The sequence below is a fragment of the Ovis canadensis genome, chromosome 4 (assembly GCF_042477335.2).
Source record: "Ovis canadensis isolate MfBH-ARS-UI-01 breed Bighorn chromosome 4, ARS-UI_OviCan_v2, whole genome shotgun sequence".
NCBI classification, from domain to species: Eukaryota; Metazoa; Chordata; class Mammalia; order Artiodactyla; family Bovidae; genus Ovis; species Ovis canadensis.
Window position 1 is genome coordinate 110,677,093 of NC_091248.1, and position 20,811 is coordinate 110,697,903.

Here is a 20,811-nt window from a genome sequence, read left to right on the forward strand (position 1 = left end):
TTGCTCATCCATGAAATGAAATGCTGGCGATGGTTTCAGGGCCTTTCCCATTCTCATCTCTGTGCTCTCTGGGTCCTTGTCAAGCTTGTCTAACATCTGGCTCCTTGGAGAGGGGAAATGAAGAAGGAGGAGGCTGGGAGGGAAGGAACACCATGAGGGGGAGGGCAGAGGGGCAGGAGTGGAAGGAAAGAAGGAAGGCTGGGGGTAGGTTTGCATCTGCTCAGAAGTGGGTAGCGACCTTTGAAGACTTGACCTCGCTGGGCTGTAGTTCCTGAGACTGTGAGTGGGGGGTGAGAGGGGGTTTCTGGTCATTTAGGAGAATACATCTTGGTAGCCATCCACAATGCTCTCTCTGTCCCTCCATCTAGACAGACTATAGCCCTTCAAGATATTCAGAAACTGAAAATAGACACCATATAGCTCCGGGGGCCAGGTTGTATGTATGTGTGTGTGTGTGTGCGCGTGCGTGTGATGTACAAATACACGTGGGACAGAATTGCAAGCACAACAGCTTGTACAGGCAGGCACCCCCAATAAACATGTATTTGATACCTGCACACACAGGAACGCATTCATGAACACATGCACATATACAAGCCAACACGCTGGGCCTGCTGTTCGCAAAAGATCACATCGACCCCTAAGGCAAAGAACCGCTTACTTGAAGAAGCATCTCTTACAACATATTAATAAAATATTTAGGCAGATTTTAACTTTAAAAACCCTGGAGAAGGAGAGATGAGGGTGAGGAGAAGGGGGCGGCGGGGCAGTGGGTAAAGGCGAGTCTAATTGTGAAGCACTTAGCCCGCATGTCTGGGCTTCAGTGTAAGCACCATATTTTATGATACATTCAACCTGATTTTCCAACTCATTGAAAACACTCACCAGCTGCTGCTGAGGGGCTCCATTCATTGTATACATGAGCTTGATCTAACAGGAACCCCTGGACGGAAGTCCCCAAGGAGAGCGGCAGATGGAAACTGAGCCAGAGAACTGAGGGCTGGCCACTTTGACTGGGAGCCGGGGAGAAGGCAGAGGTGGGGCACACCTGGGGCTGTGGGCAGGCTGGGGGGTGGTGGGCAAGGTTGGGTGTTCTGGAAACTTCCACGGGCATGCATTGGAGAGGAACTCTGGTTGTGGGTAGTGTGAAACTTCCTCCTCTTGTGTCACCCCCTTGGCAGGCTCATCTGCACAAACACGTGAAATGATGCACGGGGATTTGTAGCACCCCTCAGAAGGCGGTGCTCTTGCAGACACCTGAACTGTCTGACCCCCATCCGTGAGGAACAGGCATCATCTTGCAAGGCCCCACCCCTCCTGAACATCACCCGCCAGGTCTGTCATGGATCCCTCTCCTCTCTTCTCCCAGCTACTTCACCCTGGATCCCTAATGCTATTAGAAGCTCACCTCCTGCCCTTTCCTTCATCCTACTCTGCCTCCAACAAGCTCCTGGAAGGAAGGGGAGGCCCTTGTGTTGGCTGGCACTCCCCTGAGAAGCTGAGACCCTGGGCAGCAAAGTTAGGGTCAGAGAATGGGGAAGTATTTATAGGAAGGTGGAGATGGTTCTGGGTAAGGGGATCCGGCCAGCCAGGGTTCAATTTGGCCCATTCACATTGTAGCCCACACTCAGCCCTCGGCCTGCGATGAAAGTTTAGCAAGCCCTCCAAATCTTGCCTGAGACAGAGGGGACCTGAGAATCTCCATCCCACTATCAGAGACCCCTCGACCTTGGCCTTTATGCCCAAAGGTCTGTGAGTGCTGGGAGCGATCCCGTCCTGGAGATGGACCTCCTCCACCTCCACGTCTGGCCAGGAGGGCCGGCCCTGACATGGCTCTGTGGGGACCCAAGCATCAGACCTTGTCTGTAGTAACGAGCTTACGCGGCTGTGGATCGGCCAGATGGAGTGGAGGAGGCCTGGCTCCCCCGCGGGGCAGCTGCCGGGCCGAGGTGTGATCTGCTGTCAGCAAGCCGCTTCCAAGCACCTTATCAGCTTGTCTCTGGCGCGGCTCCGTCAGATGGAGGCAGGGACGGCTGAGCCTTCTCATGGACGGCGCTGGGGCAGGGGCTTGGCCCGCAGGCCCCAAGGTGAGTCAGAGAAGGCTGAGCTTGGACCTCTGCATCTGCACTCCTCAGACCCCCAGGTGACCTCATAGGATGCTCAATTCTGATGGCTCGGTTATGGGTCCATCATTATTATTAACATGTATGTAGTGCCTGCACTTTCAGATGTAATGTTTTGAAATAGTCCAATAAATGACTTCAGAGGACCCTGTCGCAGACGTGACCCTCCAGACTAGACAGGGCATCTCACGGACTGCTTAGGTGTTCACAAAAAGACAGGTCTGGACCTTCTTCAAGGTCCAGAAGAAAAACTGAAGCCTGGTCATCCTACTGATTAGCAGCAGAATCAGCTTCCCAGAACTTATTCTAGAAAGTCCCAGCTCTCTGTGGTTCAGAACTTACCTGTTCTTATTTCCTATTCACGAGGTAACCTCAATGCCAGTTTTCTTTGGGAAATGCAGTCAAATGTCCCCACGGCAGTGTGCCCATCTTTGAAGGGCAATTTGGTAACTAGCTAGACTCTTGGTTGGGAGGAGGCCAGCTGGACTTAAAGGCCCTGAGCATACCTGGACTGTGTCAGCATGTAGCACCAGACCTCCTGGGAAATCAAAAGAAATGGAGAGGCTTTTGTACCCACATTGGGGCTTAGGCTCCTGGGACAACCACATGCTGTGTACTTGCCTAGAAGGTACTGTGTTCAGGGTGCTGGGTGGTTAGTTGGAGACACTTGAAGCAGTAAGACTTGCAGTTAGATCTGAAGATGGACTTGCGCTGTTGGTCCTGACTGAGTAAGCACTGCTTCTCATAAGCTTCACTTGACGATTTTCGTGAAAATTTCACTTGAAAGCTTGCAGTGTAGGGGAAGGATGGGATCGTTTTGATGTACATTTTAAAGAAAGGCTTAGAGGTACCGAATGTATGAATATCATGTTAAGATTTTTTTTACCAGCACTTTTGCTTTCCAAGATTGTACTGAGCCATGATTTTTATATAAAGTCCCCCCTCCCCATACCCACCCCTGCATGAGCCTGGCAGACCTGGATGTCAGTGGCAGGGAGTGTGGTGACCTTGGGGACAGCCACTGGGTACAGGGACCATGGTTCTTCAAATCCTCACTAAGCCCCTAGTCCCTGGCAGGGCCCCTCACTGCCATAGCCAGGCAGGTTTCCCAGTAGAAGTAAATTCTGGAGGAGATTAACCTAATTTTCAGAGTCTAAAGGGCAACAAAGGCCCCAGTCAGAACTCCTGTAAGTGAGCGATAAATAGTGTCTATTAGAAAAAATAAATAACTTTTCCAAAAGAAAGCAGGCATCCTGAATCCCTCTCAACTCTTAAGAAGACCGCTGTCTCCCAGAGGGGTTCCCAGAGCCTTATGCCTCCCTGAAATGCTAGCCATGCTGCGGGCCACTCTGATCACGGGCTCCTTGCAGACCCCGTGATAGACAGGAGACCGTCCTAGGTCAAGTGGAGGGGTGGGGAAGCTGATGGCCGTGCTTGGCCCTCAGGGTTGAACTTTAGGGACGGTCAGCCCTGAGGGAGTAATCACACACACACACGCACACGCGCCTATGATACCTAATTTGCATATTAGGGAAACCGAGGCTCAGGGAGGTTAAAGAACTTGTTTGAATTTGCCCAGCTATTAACAGTTAAAGCCAGAATCAACACTCAGCAGCCTTCATCTTTCAAATCCCACTCTCTTTCCCCTACTCTGATGCTGTTCCAGCTTTTATCATGTCAGAATCACTCAGAGGGGATGCAGGTTCTCATTCCCTAGGTCTAAGGTGGGCCCAGGGTGTGCGCAGTCGCTTCAGTTATGTCTGACTCTGTGCAACCTCATGGACTATAGTCTGCCAGGTTCCTCTGTCCATGAGAGAGTCTGTATTTGTAGTCAAGATTCCAGGTAGTGCCAGTGCTGCCCTCCATGGAACACACTTTAAGGAACGAGGGTCTATTGTGAATTCCTCGAAGGAGCCAGCCCTGGGGAGCGCTGCTCGTGGAGTGGGAGGCTGCATTCATTCTGGGAAATGGGGAGACATACATACCAAGACCAGCTCAGGCCTTGAGGTAAGCGCAGAGGTCAGGAATGGGAAGAAAGGGTTGTTGTGCCATCTGCCCCCACCCTCTGGAGACTTCATGGTTCGATCTTTGCTCAGGCCACATTTCCCAGGATGGGTGCAATCTGTGCTGATCTCCATGGAAGCCTGGAGCCAGAAATGACCAGTAATAGGGGGATGCTACATCTGCCAAGTCACATCCCTGGTCCAGAATTCTAACCTGTTGGTTTGTTCATTCATCTCGTGACTCAGACCCCCTGGTAGATTGAATTTTTCAAAAATGTCTTCCATCCTACGTACTGTTTTTACAGTAGGACTTCCCATCTAAAGGTGGTGGCCTCTCTTCCTTCCCATGAATCTGAATGGATGTGTGATCACAGTGGAAGCGAGGCTACGTGACTCCTGGGGCATCCACCTGGAGCATCCACCTGGCTCCCCTGGGATGCGTGCCCCTGGGACCCAGCCACCATACTGTGAGGAAGCCCAGTGGTCCCACAGAGGGCCCGGGTGTAGATGTTCTGGCCGACATTCCAGGTAAGGTCCAGCCAACAGCAGACCTGTGAGTGCACAGGTTTTCAGGTGATTCTGGTGCCTGGTTTTTGAGTCACTCCTCCAGCCTCTGACTTTTTCCACCTGAGGCCTCATCGTGGAGCACAGAGAGCCATTCTACTTGGGCCCTTTTTGAATTCCCAACCGACAGAATCCCCTGAGTGTAAGAAAATGGTTGTTTTTTTAACCTTTTTATTTTGTACTGGGGTATAACCAATTAGCAATGTTGTAATAGTTTCAGGTGAACATCGAAGGGACTCAGCCATACATATAGATGCATCTGTGGAAATGGTTGTTGTTAATGCCTAAGTGTTTGTGGTTGTGTGTACGTAGCAATGGCTCTCCAGGTGGCTCAGTGGTAAAGAATCCACCTGCCACAGAAGGAGCTGCAGGAGATAGGGGTTCGATCTCTGGGTTGGGAAGATTCCCCTGGAGGAGGGCCTGGAAACCTGCTCCAGTACTTTTGCCTGGAGAATCCCATGGACAGGGGAGCCTGGTGAGCTACAGTCCATGGGGTCACAAAGAGTTGGACACGCCTGAGCATGCACTCACTTTCACAGCAGTAAGAACCAGAGAAGGCCCCAAAGCGGGGCAGCCTGAGGCGCGTGAGGGTGATGAGACTCAGATGGGATTCAGGACAGTGAGGATGGAAGTGGCTCAGCCCCTGGATTCACGAAGCACTTTATACTTCAAAGGTGCCTTTTTATACTGATGTCCCATGAACTGTCCCCACTTTGTAGGTAGGAACACTCTCTTTTCAGATGATGGTCTTGCCAAGATTCCTGGAGGTTTCAGACTTGCTCAAGGCCACTTGGAGGCTGAGGCAAGGCCAGGGTAACCCTCCAGCCTGACCCCAGAAGCAGAACTCTTTCCCTGAATGCTGGATTGCCTCCGTCAACCCTTGACAAATAAAATGTCACTGCCTGGCGCAAAGCCATGGATGGCTGGAGCCCTCCCCTCGGCATGATTAGTTAGAAGTTTGTGCCTTTAGCACCCATCACAGGAGAAGAAAAATCTCGAATGTTGTTAATAAACAGAGTCAGAGGAAAGCGCTGGAACAGGGCAGGTGTTATTTATCAAATGTGAGAAATAAGCTAATCAAGAAAATCCATTGCAGGGTGACTGTTTCATGGGAGGGTGAGGGTGAGTGTGGGGACTCAGCTCATTGGCGCTTCAGGATCTGAAGGCGATTAGATGGTGAGTGGATCTGGGGGGCGGGTGGAGGTCTCTGAGCCTATTTGTTGGCAGCTGTTTTTCCCCATCTTCTCTGTATCTGTCATGAGGGCACCCATGGGAGGGGGCAGGACCCAGCATTGTGGGGAGGGGAGTTTTATCCAGATCCCTGCACCCTGGCAGGAACTTGCTTGTCAAACTCCTGGCAGGACAGGACGAAAGCAGCCACCCTCCTCTGAGTCACAGAAAGGGGCATTCTCCCCTTTTTCAAAAATTCCACTTCTGGGTTTCTGTTGAGAAGAGGGGCATTTGTCTCCCCCAGAGCTCTTCCAGCTTCAACAGAAGATTGTTTTTGATGATGTGATAGTTTTATGTCTCATCTTGACCTGGCTCTAGTTACTTGACTTGGCTCAGTTACTCAATAAAACACGTTGTTGTGAGGGTATCTGGTAAGTGTGGTTACATCTGCAATCGACTGGCTTTAAGTTAGGGCTTCTCTGATAGCTCAACTGGTGAAGAATCCGCTTGCCACGCAGGAGACCCCAGTTCAATCCCTGGGTCAGGAAGATCCGCTAGGAAAGGGATAGGCTACCCACTCCAGCATTCTTGGGCTTCCCCTGTGGCTCAGCTGATAAAGAACCCACCTGCAATGCATAGACCTGGGTTCAATCCCTGGGTTGAGAAGATCCCCTGGAGAAGGGAAAGGCTACTCACTCCAGTATTCTGGCCTGGAGAATTCCATGGACTGTATAGTCCATGGGTTGCAAAGAGTCGGACACAACTGAGAGACTTTCACTTTCAAAGGACATTATGGGGCTTCCCAGGTGGCACTAGTGGTAAAGAACCTGTCTGCCAGTGCAGGAGAACTAAGGGACATGGGTTCAATCTCTGGGTCAGGAAGATCCTCTGGAGGAGGAAATGGCAACCCACTCCAGTATTCTTGCCTGGAGAATCCCCATGGACAGAAGAGCCTGGTAGGCTATAGTCTATAGGGTCGCAAAGAGTCAGACATGACTGAAGTGACTTAGCATGCACGCACAAAGGACAATACCCTCAGTAATACGGGTGGGCCTCATCCAATCAGTTGAAGGCCATGTGAGTTAAACATGGAGGTTTTCTATAGAAGAAATTCTGCCTCAAAACTATGCTGGTGCCTTGATCTTGGACTTCCTGGCTGCTAGAAATTTAGGAAAAGAATTTGTGTTGCTTAAAAAAAGAATTGTCCCAGCATCAAATCCTCCCTGAGTTTCCAAAACTTTTCCCCCCAATACTTCCCCAAATACTTCACTGAAACCCCCAACCTGGGAAAGACGTGTGACTGTCTAGGGCAGCAAGTCTAAGAATGCCTGTTGACAGTGGTGACTGATAGGGTCCACCCCCTCGGTGCGGGCCAGCAGTGCTGTCCAGCTGCCCAGGGAACAGAGCGGGATGGAGGTCTCCAGGACAAAGGCCTTGCAGAAGCTGAGGAACATCGACTGGACGACTGTTATCCAGAAAGTGTGGTCCAGGTCATAGCGGGTTGTCATCCAGACCTGGGCAGATGTGGTGACGTGATGGGCCAGACTTGATGTTGGAGCCCCTGGTCATCTGGACTTATTCCATACAATTGCACGAGCCAGTTCCTTTAAAGAACATAACCATACATATTTATACACACACACACACACACACGGGCATCTCCTATTGGGTCGATTTCTCGGGAGAACATTGCCTAATACAGATGCTATTTTGAATGCATCATGTTTTCCAGACATTTTTTATTTTCCTTGACAACTCTTTGATTCAGGGGTTCAACCGGTGTGATGATGGTGGTGGAGGTGGATCGAAGGTGAGGCTGTCGCGCAAACACACACATGGGTTTTATGGACTCAGGTCTTGTGTACCTTACCTGCTGCAGGTGGTAAGGAGGACCTGGTCTGATGGGAAGAGCACCCGGCTGAGAGTCAAAGGCCGCTGTGGAGGCCTTGGTCCTGTGACTGACCATTGCTGTTCTATATCAAGGAGATAAGCCCAGGAATGATTAGGGTAGTCAAATAAGGTCATGGACAGAGAAAAGCAAAGCCTGTGTGGTGTCATTTACATGTGGGATCTTTAAAAAGAGATGATTCCATAGACACAGAGAATAAAATGGTGGTTGCCGTGGGCTGGGGATGTGGAGGGGGATTGGAGTGATGTAGGTCAAAGGGTACAAAACTTTACCTGTAAGAAGAACAAGTTTGAAGGTGCTAATGTAAGCAAGGTGACTATATTTAATTTGGTATTGTATATTTGAAAGTTGCTAAGAGTGGATCTTAAGCACTCTCATCACATACACACACAGACACACAAAGAGTTAACTACATAAAATGAGAGATTTGTTGATTACCTTGATCTTGGTAATCATTCCATAATGCATATATATATGTATCAGATCATTACACTGTACACTATAAACACATACAATTGTATTTGCAACTTAGCCCTCAGTAAAGATAAAAAGCAAAACCATTTTTTTTTAAATAAGGAAAAGCTAATGGAAGTTAAAACATTTTGTAAAGCAATATACATAAGTAAGTTGGTATCCTTAATTTTTTTAAACTCGGATTCTATCCACAAATTATCTGAGATAGCTATTATTTAGAGAGAATATGACCAATGCATAGAGATGGGCTTGGTTCTCCTTCTGAATGTCAATTCAGCACAGTTCAAGCAAGAAGTGAAAACACAGGGGGCCCGTTTATCCAAACCAGTGAGGTACTTTAAATGAGGTCTCTCAGAGATGCAGATGTGTGTGTGTGATGAGACAAGGATGGGAAGTAAAGCCCTTGCTTGAAAGGGGCTTTGGTCAGGCATTCAGGGTGGAGCTGAGACTCCAAGGCCTTTTTGCCCTTCTTGTTTTGTTTACTTTGCTGAACTTGGCTTTTTAGAATCACTGATCCTGAGAATTTGGGAGAAGGACAGGCCTCAGGGGAGTACCCTTGGCTGGTGACCTTTTGTGCCCCAAACAGGGGAGGATGCTTTTGGCACGTGGCAGGGCTGAGGACTGTCTTGGGAAGAAGGGAAAGGGTCCCCATCCTGAGCTGGATTTCTTATCGGATTTTTCAGCAGTGGTCTGCAGAGTACCTTGCACTTTACTCTTTATAAGGCCCTTGAGGGCCACAGAGCACAACTTTCTGGTTTTTTAACTCCTTCCTTTTCTGTCTCTTAGACTATCCCATGAGTTTTATGTGGTCAGAGGCCATCAGGACCTGTATTCTAGTATATAATGCTCAATGAATAAATTAATGAAGTCCTAAGGATGCTCAATCCACTGGCCATCATTTATCATGGTCATCTCTTGTGCGTCCCCTATCAGGGGCCCCGAGGGGAAGTATCCTGGTGCAGGCTAGGAAGAACAGGGGAGGGGAGGAAAAAGGAAGAATGGGGAGAAAATTAATCAAAGAAACAAGGAAAATAATTCCTATCCTCCAGGGAATTGCAACTTCCATTAAGGAGGTCAAGTATACTCACACGATGCTAACCATTTGCTCCCCTAAAATTTAATGAGCTTCAACCTGCAACATCTCATTGCTGAAGAATTAGCAGCCAGCCTGTGTGCAGGCCCAGGGCAGTCTCCCAAGGAACAAAACCTGGAGGTGCAAGGGCTTTTAAAGACATGTCCACTCTGGATGGAGTTGAGTTGGATTAATCAGGGCCAAGTCTGGAGGAGGTGAACTTGGAGAGGGCCTCTGAGTGGGATGATGGCCATTCTCTGAGCTCCGGGCACCCTTGCAAACTGGGAAAAAGCCCTGCCTGCATCCAGCTAAGATCAGTGTGTCAGATCCTGCCCATCTCAAGCTGTCAGGGACCCTCTTCCTTAGAGCACAGTTGGGCAGCACAGTCTTGCATTAATTTAGAGCTAATTGTCAGGTAATGAATTCGATTTGGCTCACCATATTGAAATCCCTTCTGCTCCCAGCTGAACACCAGTAAATCATTTGCATCACAAATCTCCTCTTCACTGGATGCTCAGCTCACCCAAGCTGTTGCTCAGACCCTCTCCTGCCTCCATACATTCCATCATCTTTGAAAGTAGCTGAAAAATCATCACATTTCCTTGTCAGTGTGCAAAGTTGAGATCCACCCAAGAAAACTGAGTTTGGGTGAGTATCTTTGAAAAGTCTAGAATAGTGGTTCTCAAAATGTCATCCCCTCAACCACCAGCATCCTGGTAACTCATTAGACATGTAAATTTTCAGGCCCAACAAAGGTCCTCGTATAGTCAAAGCTATGGTTTTTCCAGTAGTCATGTATAGATGTGAGAGTTGGACCATAAAGAAGGCTGAGTGCCAAAGAATTAATGCCTTTGAACTGGAGATAAGAAGGGCAGGAAAGCCTGGGGTGCTGCAGTCCATGGGTCGCAAAGAGTCAGACACGACTGAGCCACTGAACAACAACAACCTCCCAAATTAACTGAATCAGAAACTCTGAGGTGGGGCCCAGCAATCTGTGCTTGAAGAACTCTCCAGGGACTTCCCTGGTGGTCCAGTGGTTACGAATCCACCTATCAGTGCAGGAAACACGGGCTTGATCCCGGCTCCAGGAGGAGCCAACATGGCAGAGCAACTAAGTCACAATGACTGAAGCCTGAGCTCTAGAGTCTGTGCCCTACAGCAAGAGGAGCTCTCTCAACCGCAGGAAGGAGTAGCCCCCACTCTTTGCAATTAGAGAAAGCCCATGCGCAGCAACAAGGACCTAGCACAGCCAATAAATAAATAAAAAGAAACTCTCCAGGTGATTCTGATGCACAATCAGGTTTGGAAACCACCAGTCTATCTAGAATATCCAGGAGGTGCACCAGAATGTCAGTGTCAGGATTTGTCTCAATTCATTTTTAACTCTACAAGGCTGCCTTCCCTGTTTAGGTTCCTGGATCTTTTCAGAGGCTTCTGAACTTATTTCTTGTCTATCTCTGTATTAGCTAGAATTAGATTCAATTGAGAGAAAACAAGGCCAATTTAATACAAGGGACTTAACATAGAATGGAAAGAAGTTGGGGGCAGGCAATCCAAAACCACCTGCTCTGACATGTTAGCATGGCACCTCATGATCTAGGGCATCTGCTCAGCACCAATCATCATATGTGCACTGGAGTCGGTGGGGGAGAGGGAGAGAGAAGGTCATGCTCATTCCTGGAAGTTTCAACCCTTCTGTCTTGGACCTCATCGGTCAAGCCTGCCTGCAAAGGAGGCTGGGAAATGTAGTTTTAATTGTGGGTGTTCATGTGCCTAGTGAAAAATCAGGAAATCTACTTCTAAGGAAGAAGAGGCCCTCAGATATTGGCAGAGACAACTAGCCACAAACGACCGCATGGCACAGCCTCTGAGATCTATTTCTCCTTTAAAGCCTGCAAGCAAACTTCTCCATGTTCTTTCACACTTCAGTGCCTGCTGCACAACACTTTTATTTCAGGAAGAATTCTTCAGTCACTCTGAGCATCTCTTGTTTTGATGGTCCCCGTGCCCATAGACCACCACATTCAATCCCCACTGCCTGTTGATCCACCTAATTTCCATGTAATGATGATCCACGGTTAGTCTGTAAATGTCTTGAAGCAAGTATGAGGGTGGCATCTTTGCTGGTGGAGTGAAGGTGAGTATCTTAGCTCCTCCGTGACTCCCAACTCCTCACCTGTAAAATGAGGGGATTGTCCCTGAGGTGTCTCCCAGCTCTAGTGTGTCCTGGTGCTCTCTTTCTCATTTCCTTTCCCAACATTTATGACTGTCCCCGGGGTGGAAAGGCAATGAGCCCTGACTAGCTAACTACTTGATGAACTTGGGCTAGTGCTAGTGAAAGTCGCTCAGCTGTGTCCAACTCTATGCGACCTCATGGACTATAGAGTCCATGGAGTTCTCCAGGCCAGAATACTGGAAGTGGGTAGTCTTTCCCTTCTCCAGGGGATCTTCCCAACTCAAGGATTAGGACCCAGGTCTCCTGCATTACAAGCGGATTCTTTACCAGCTGAGCCACAAGGAAGCCTGGTTATAGATGAAGGCAAGGACTTTGAAGCCAGGAAATATAGCTTGGGGCTTGATTTGGAGGGTGGCTTTTGGGAGGCTGGTTCTGGAAATGAGCAATGTAATGTGTATACAAATTAGGGGAAAGAGATCTGGTAGAGAATCCTATAAGGTTGGTACAGACGGGAGGTCATTTTTCTGATCTCACCTCTCCTTGCCCCAAGTTCCACCCCATCTACCTCCACTTCCACCATATTTCAGGTTTAAAAAGCAAACAAACAAGCATAAAGGCCCTGAGGTCCACAGAGAAGGCACATAATTTGCCCAAAGTCTTACAACCAGTTCATGAAATGGCAGAATTGATGGAGACATCCTCTGTGTGACCTGAGGGTCACTAAAAGGCCACTAGTATACACACGCCCACACACACACGCCCCACCAAATACTCTCTTAAATGAACCTGGCTACAGGTAGTGACTTGAATGAGGCACACATAACCTCTGTAAGCCTGTCAGTTTCCTTATCTGTTCAATGGGGTTAATAACCATTTTCATGATTCTTAGGAGGATTAGACATATACACACACACACACACACACACACACACACACACACTCTTTTTCAGATTCTTTTCCGTTATAGGATATTATAAGATTTTGAATATAGTTCCCTGCGCTATACAGTAGGTCCTTGTTGTTCATCTATGTTATACATTGTAGTATATATGTTAATCCCAAGCTTCTGATTTATCCCTTCCTATTCCCTTTCCCCTTTGGTAAACATAAGTTTGTCTTCTACATCTGTGAGTCTGTTTCTGTTTCATAAATAAGTCCATTTGCGTCATGTTTTAGATTCCACATATAAGTGAGATCATATAGTCTGACTTACTTCACTTAGTATGATAATATCTAGGTCCATCCATGTGGCTACAAATGGTATTTTATTCATTTTCATGGCAGAGAAAGAGTCTATTGTATACATATGTGTCTGTGTACATGTGTGTTTCACATCTTCTTTATCCATTCATCTTCCATGTCTTGGCTATTGTAAATAGTGCTGTTATGCACATTGGGGTGCATGGATCTTTTTAAATTAGATATATGGATATATGTCCAGGAGTGGGATTGCTGGATCATATGACAACTTTGTTTTTAGTTTTTTGAGAAACCTCCATACTGTTTTCCATAGCGACTCTACCAATTTACATTCCTAAATGCTAGTGCAGGGTGGGGTTCCCTTTTCTCCACCCTTTCTCTAGCATTTATTATTTGTAGACATTTTTGGATATTTGCAGACTTTTTGCTGATGACCATTCTGACTGGTGTGAACTACTTCACTGTAGTTTCAATTTGCATTCCTCTAATAATGAGTGATGTTGAGCATCTTTTCACGTGCCTGTTGGCCATCTGTATCTGGACCTTTTTTCGGCGGGTCTTAGGCACTATAGGGTCTTCCCTGGTAGCTCAGCTGGTAAAGAATCCACCTGCAATGCAGGAGACCCTGGTTCTATTCCTGGCTCGGGAAGTTTCCCTGGAGACGGGATAGGCTACCCACTCCAGTTTTCTTGCCTGGCGAATTCCATGGACAGAGGAGCCTACGGGGCTATAGTCCATGGGGTTGCAAAGTGTCAGATACCACTGAGTGACTTTCATACTTCTAGGTGTTGTAGTCCATAAGCAGACCTATCTTGGTTTACTTGAACAACTAGTTAGCTGAGAAACTGCTTTCAGGACATCTTGTTCCTCAAACACTGAGCACCAATCCAAGCTAGACAAGACAGACACACGAGGCCTTGGACTGCCATGCCAGCCTGCCCCTTGCTTCATCTGCATCCCTGCCCTTGTATGAGCGATGGCCGCTGCCTGTGGACATGTTGTCTTGCTGACTCCTCCTGAGTCCCTGCAGCTATCTCCCTAGGGAGACCATTCTCTTCAAGCTCTGTAGGGGTGAGCTGGGTGTCTCCCCTCAGTGCTCACCCCACTGGAGCACTGGCCACCATGTTAGAGCTGGCTGTTAGCATCCCTCCTTTCTCCCCAGGGAGCTGGTGTTTGCCCGTGTGTGAGTCCCCAGTGCCCAGAGCCCAGTAGGTGCTGGTTAAAGTGAATTTCCTCCTTTAGTTCATAATCTCAGATGTGATTTATCAGTCAACTGCAAACTGGGTTCTGAGAGGGGGGATACAGACGACAGGGGGCACTGGAATTCTGCTGGGAATCCAGCCTCCGCAGTGAGGGAGCATTAACCCAGAGAATAGGGACTGACGATCTGTCAAGGGTGAATCGTGCCACCTGGACGGTGGACACCTGGAGGTTTCATAATAGGGCAGATTCTTAGCAGCTGGAGCCATTAAGCAAGTGGCATTCCGAAGGCTGTTTGGGTTGGGCTAGGAAGCGAGGAGGGATGGTGGCCAGTGGGAGGGGCTGGTTGCAATGAGTGACCAGCAGAGCAGGAAGAGGGGTGCAAAGGCTTAAAAGCCACAGAAGAAAGTAGGGAGCCATGGGAAGTTGTTGAGCAGGGCCAGGCAGGGTGAAGCGGGGTTTTAGGCAGGTGAGTGGCCTGGAAGTATGTGACCTGGAAGGAGAGAAAGAGCGCAGCCAGAGGGACTGGCTCTTCTTTGACCCTTTTTCACATATGCTCCATCTGTAACCTTTTTTAGGTGCTTGTAGCTTGGACACAGCCCATGCATGGACTACAGGAGCCTCTGCTATTTGTTCACTCATTCTTTCCAAAACATTTTTCTATTGATTCCTATTATGTTCCAGTTCTAATGGTGGTGCTAGGATCGCAGACCCCTGTCCTCAAGGGCATCTGTGACTGGGGACAGACACTGTGTAAATATACCCGATGACCTCTTTTACCTACGCTCTTTCATTTAAAGAAGTTATTTCATTGTGTGCAAAGCTCTAATCACCTGTCCCCACCTTTACCTTCTCATCTCCCCATCCCCATCTTTCTGCTAGTTTTCTTAATGGGGCTACTTATAAACAGTACATTGTCCTTGGGAGATGAAGGTGCTATGTGACCTTGCAGGGGTGGGGATGACCTTGAAATGAGGACAAGGTGGAATTCCTTCACTGGGTCTCCTGCCCTGGCCTTCTGATGTCTGGCCAGCAAATCTCTCTACTGCCCCCCTGCTGGAGCTGTCTGCACACTGGCGGCCCTCAGGACAGAGACTGGGCAGAAAAGCCCGTTGACATCTCAGCCCCTGGGTGTGTGACACCAACCTCTGATGGCCCCCAGAGTCTGAGACTCCTTTCCCTCCTTGTCCTTCTCTATTTCTCCTTCAGCCTCATGCCAAAGACTAAGGAAAAGGGTTGACAGCACAGAGAAAGAGGCTCAGGACTTGCTGGCCTTGGGCTCTGCACACCCAGCCAGCCACCCAGCCAGCCAGCAGCTCTCCCCTGGGGTCGAGGCTCTCCGGGGAAGCCAGTGTGACGGCATACCCCTTTCTGTCTAGAGTGAATCCCCTTCAAGTCAGATTGGTCACTGGTCAGGAATCCTCTCTAATAGAACTTGGTGGTCTGTGCAGGGGCAGGCATGACTGAACATATGACTGCACATATCCCATGTACTAGGCTATAGCACATAACATCATCCCACTTCATCGTCACGCAATCCAATATCTTTATATTATGCAGAGGAATGTTGGAATTGGTTTCAAGTCAGGATTAGGTTTATTATAGTGCTTCCCAGGTGGTGCTAGTGGTAAAGAACGTGCCTGACACTGCAGGAGCTACAAGAGACAGGGGTTCGATCCCTGGGTTGGGAAGATCCCCTAGAGGAAGGCGTGGCAACCCACTCCAGTATTCTTGCCTGGAGAATTCCATGCAAAGAGGAGCCTGGTGGATGCAAAAAGTTGGACATGACTGAAGCAACTTAGCACGCTTGCAGGTTTATTATGTTAATATCATTCATGGGGCAGTGGGGCTCAGAGAGGTGAAATTGTTTTCCCAGATTCACACAAACCCTGGTGGTCTGGGATCAGAAGCCCCCAGCTCCTACTCTTAACAGCGTTGCTGCTCTGCTGAAGGTGCTCGCAGTGCTCCAGAAATGCAACCTTGTGATGCCCTGCCAGCCTGGACACGTTTCCCCAGCTCTCCCAGTGTTTATCAGCTTCACCTGCCTTCCCACTGCCTCGCAGCACCCCTCTCTGCACGTGGCCCACCTTTGTCTCGGGCACTCGCTAACTGAAGCCTGCGCTGTGGATGGGCTGGAACCCTCTCTTCTATACATAGCAACGGAAAATATCGCAGAACAAACACGGACCCCTGTGGTGCTACAAAGGAGGCTCACTTAAGTTGGCAGCAACTCTGCTAACCTCCTGCTGGAATATTTGCCAATCTGGCCAAGGTTCTGAGCTGCCAGGGGCCCAGGAACACCTCTGCTGTTTAACGCTGACCTTGAATGGGATCCTGTTTCTGGAGGTGGTGAGGGCTGTGCTGCGTGGTTTCTGCACCCTTGACTTTGGGATCCCAGCAAGGTCATCGTCCACATCTACCAGCTTCACTTCCTTGGCTGCTCCTCTCTTCTGTCTTTCAAGCTTAAATTTGCCAGCGAGGCTGGGGTCTGGCCAGGCAGACATTGCTCTGCTCCAGGGTCCAGGCACCGGGGACCACCGCATCCTTCTTCATCAGCATCTTCGCCTGGCTTCCCAGGGGTATTTGCAAAGCACATTGTCTTGGGTGCTGCTTGTGAGCATCACTGGCAGACAGCTAGGTAAGCGACAGTTATCTCTAGGTTGTAGAAGGGAAATTGTAGCTTGGTGAGGTACCCAAGGCTGTCTATAGTCTCTAACCCAGACCTCTGCCCATGGCTGAGTCATTGCCTCTGTGCCTCCCAGAGCACTTCCGGCCCCATACACACGCGACCCAGCCTCCACTTGGCCTCTTGACTCCTGTTAAGAGAATCATGTCCCTCCTGGTTGTGAAATCTGATGGAGGCAGGATGCTGAAGGGGGCATAGGTGGTCTCAATCCTCCCACTGTGCCCACCGCCACCCCCTGAATTCGTTTCACACAGTCCTTCTCTAGACCACAGAGCTGCCAGGCAGACACACTTGCCCTCTTGGGACCCCTGCCTGGGCCAGTGTCTCTCCCTCCACTCAGAATTTCCCCATCCCTGCTTGCCCTTCTCAGATCTTTTTAAATGTAGTTTTATTTGTCTAGGTACTTTCGGCTGTGCGGGCCTTCGTTGTTGCGTAAGCTTTTCTCTAGCTGCAGCGAGGAGGGCTGCTCTCTGGTTGTGGTGTGTGGGTCACTCGCTGCAGCGGCCTCTCCCGTTGTGGGGCACAGGCTCTAGGGTGAGTGGGCTTCTGCAACTGGGGCATGTGGGCTCTAGAGCGTGGGCTCAGTAGCTGCGGCTCATGGGCTTAGATGCCCCGCTGCATGTGGGATCTTCCTGGACCAGGGATTGAAGTCATGTCTCCTGCATTGGCAGGTGGATTCTTTACCACTGAGCCACCAGGGCAGCCCCCTTGTCAAATTTTACTGACCCTGCTTCTCCAAACTCTCACGGACCTAAAAATTAGAGGTTGATTATTGTGGGTCCCTCTTGGGGGTATTGATAGTGGTTTGGGGGAGCAGTGAGCAGCTCTGGACCCCTCTATAGTTATTTGCCAGCTCAGTACCTGTTACTACCTCACATCTGAATGACCTAATCACAACATTCTTCCCTCTCTCTCCATCTTGATTACTTCTGGCTAAAATTGGCTGTTTTTGAAACTGTAACTGAATGAAGAACATCTTTGTGATGCCGTAAGGGGATGCCTCTGCCTATGGTTGGAAAGTGGAGGGCCAAGAATTGAGCCCACGTGTGCGGAGAAGGCAATGGCGCCCCACTCCAGTACTCTTGCCTGGAAAATCCCATGGGCGGAGGAGCCTGTTAGGCTGCAGTCCATGGGGTCACTGAGAGTCGGACACGACTGAGCGACTTCACTTTCACTTTTCACTTTCCTGCATTGGAGAAGGAAATGGCAGCCCACTCCAGTGTTCTTGCCTGGAGAATCCCAGGGACGGCGGAGCCTAATGGGCTGCCGTCTGTGGGGTCGCACAGAGTCAGACACGACTGAAGTGACTTAGCAGCAGCAGTGCCGGCCTATGGGCCGTTGTCCCCTCCAGCTCTGAGCCTGCGGTGGTGTGCAGCAGCCAAGCGTAGACTGTAGATCCAGCATGTCTGGGCTTGATCCTGGGCTCTGCCACTCCCTAACTCTGTGACCCTGGGCCGGCTCCTCACCCTCTCTGCAGCTGATGGGTAACGTGGGAAGATGCTAGTACCTGTTTCCAAGAGCAGTAGTGAGGGTTAATGCGTGTTAAGCCCCCAGACCCGCCGAGCACCAGGCATATAATAAATCCACAAAACCTCTTAAAAAATGTGAGTTTTGTACTTCTTATTATGCAGCTATCTTGCTCTTGCCATTCTTGGCCATCTTAATAACAATGCATAAGTACGCACAGTGCTTCTCAGTTTAAAAAACACAGCACCTTGTACATTTAGCAGGAGTGAAGGTTACAGGATATGCCCCAAGGTCACACAGTTGCAGAGGGAGCAGTGCCTGGTCTTAAAATTGGGCCCAAGTTCTTTTTTTTCCTTTAAGTCTCTTTATATTACTCAACACCACCTTGTATAGAATGGGTGGGAAAGCTGTGGATGACCCAGTAACTCCTAATTACAGGGGAGAAGAAAACACCCCCAAAGCTAGCTCATTTTGAGAATAGCATGTTTGGGAGAAAAAAAAAAATTACAAATGAAATTCTAAACCCATCCCAGAGGCAGCTGCAGTTCTTTGCCAGCCCCTGGAGTTCAAAGAGGGAGATGTAAAGAAGGTCTTGAGGAGAATTACTTAATTCGGAGCGTTGGAAACCCAACAATTATTTGCTTAAAAATAGAATTTGCTGAAACAACTTCCAGCTTCTTATTCTTCTCACTGCATAATAAAGTAATTAGCAATTTGTGTCACTCCGGTAATTTTTCTCCTTCTCCTAATCACCAACAGTGACACTGCTCCCATGCTGGGGTTCCAACACACATACTCACACATAGATAGATATACGCACACACCTACTCATTCCTATCTGAATCCTGGGAAGAAGGTGGATGCCTTAGTTTCTGTGGTTCCTTTGTTGGAATGAGAAGTTCTGTGACCCCTAAAATTTTTCCACTACCATATATATATGACAATCTGGGTGTGGTTGTCCTAAGTAGTAGAAAGGAGGGCAGAGAACTGTCAAGATATCCTCAAATATCACAAGAAGCTGTTATGAGCAATTTGAGTACCACCTGTGCAACTGAAAATCAGGACTTTTACCTGACAAAAGGATTTGTTTTGAAGTGTGGGTTATATTACTGTTTAAGGAGATGGGCCTTACAAATGTTTGAAAAGTAAATCACATTTATTTATACATTTGTTAGATTGAAAAGAAGGAAGCTAGATCAAATAATGGACAGTCTAGGATAATCTAGAATGTAATTATAAGGAAAACTTACATGTGTCTTAATACCAACTATGGGCTAGATTTATAATCAGCTATTATAAATCAAACAAATATTCAGCTATTTGAAACAAAGCAATGGTAGGGGAAATTTTGTCCCTAAGTTTATCTGACTGAATTTATAAAGGACTTTAAGTGACTATGAGAAACTAGAGAAAGGAGGTTCAAAAGGTTGGTTCTTTTCCCTGTTTATCATCTAAGAGTCTATTATATTCAAATTCCCATAGAGTAAGTCCCCTATATATGAGCAAGTTCTGTTTTGAGAGTGTGTTCATAAGCCCAATTTGTTTGTAAGTTCAACAAAGTTAGCCTAGGTACCCAACTAACACAATCGACTATATAGTACTGTACTGTTGCTGGGAGGGACTGTGGGCAGGAGAAGAAGGGGATGACAGAGGATGAGATGGCTGGATGGCATCATTGACTCGATGGACGTGAGTCTGAGTGAACTCCGGGAGTTGGTGATGGACAGGGAGGCCTGGCATGCTGCGATTCATGGGGTTGCAAAGAGTCGGGCACGACTGAGCGACTGAACTGAACTGAACTGTAATAGGTTTATAATACATTTCACACAAATAATACATGGAACACAAAAACAAAAATATTTTTAGCCTTATAATACAGGTCCTTGAAAAGCACAGTGGTACAGTACAACAGCTGGCGTACAGGGGCTGACATCGAGTGAACAGGCAAGAATTACTGACTGAAGGATTGTCAGCAACAGGAGACAGAGGGCAAGCTGTAACTTTGCTCACACCTGATGTTGATGGCACAGGTTCTCATTCCTTGCTGAATTCAGTTCTGTGTGTGTTGTGCTCAATTGTGTCTGACTCTTTGCTACCCCATGGACTGTAGTCCACCAGGCTCCCTGTTTGCCTGGGAATTTTCCAGGCAAAAATACTACAAGGGGTAGCCACTTTGTTTTCCAGGGGATCTTCTGGATCCAGGGATCGAACTCACAACTCCTGTGTATCTTGCCTTGGCAGGCAGATTCTTTACCACTGAGCCACTTGGGAAGCGCACAATTCTGTCTATCCTCATGAAAAAATGATCCAGTAATGTCTGGGTAGTAGCTCTTTTTTCCCTCATCGTAGATGACACGGTAGCACTGGCTTGTAATCTGGATGGCTGCTATAGCCTTTATGTACCGCTCAACGTTCAGGTCCTGTGCCTTGAAAATGAACAGTGCCTCTTTAGCAGTGCCAGCTACGTCATCACTGCTTTTCCACCTGCTTCTGGACATCCTGGGCTCGAAATAAAGATAGTGCACTACTGTACTGTATACAGTTCTGTACAGTAAGGTACACAAAAGCACAACCACCTGTGGAGGATGCATGCGTGTGACCATGTATGCCAGACATGGGAACTGGTGGGGCTGAGTGGACATGCAAACACATTCGCATCGTTGATTGCTTGTAACTTGAAGGTGCATGCATATGGGACTTGTGGTACTGTCATAACTAGTATTATTGCTGACACTTATTGACTGTTCACCATATACTAGGCACTTTG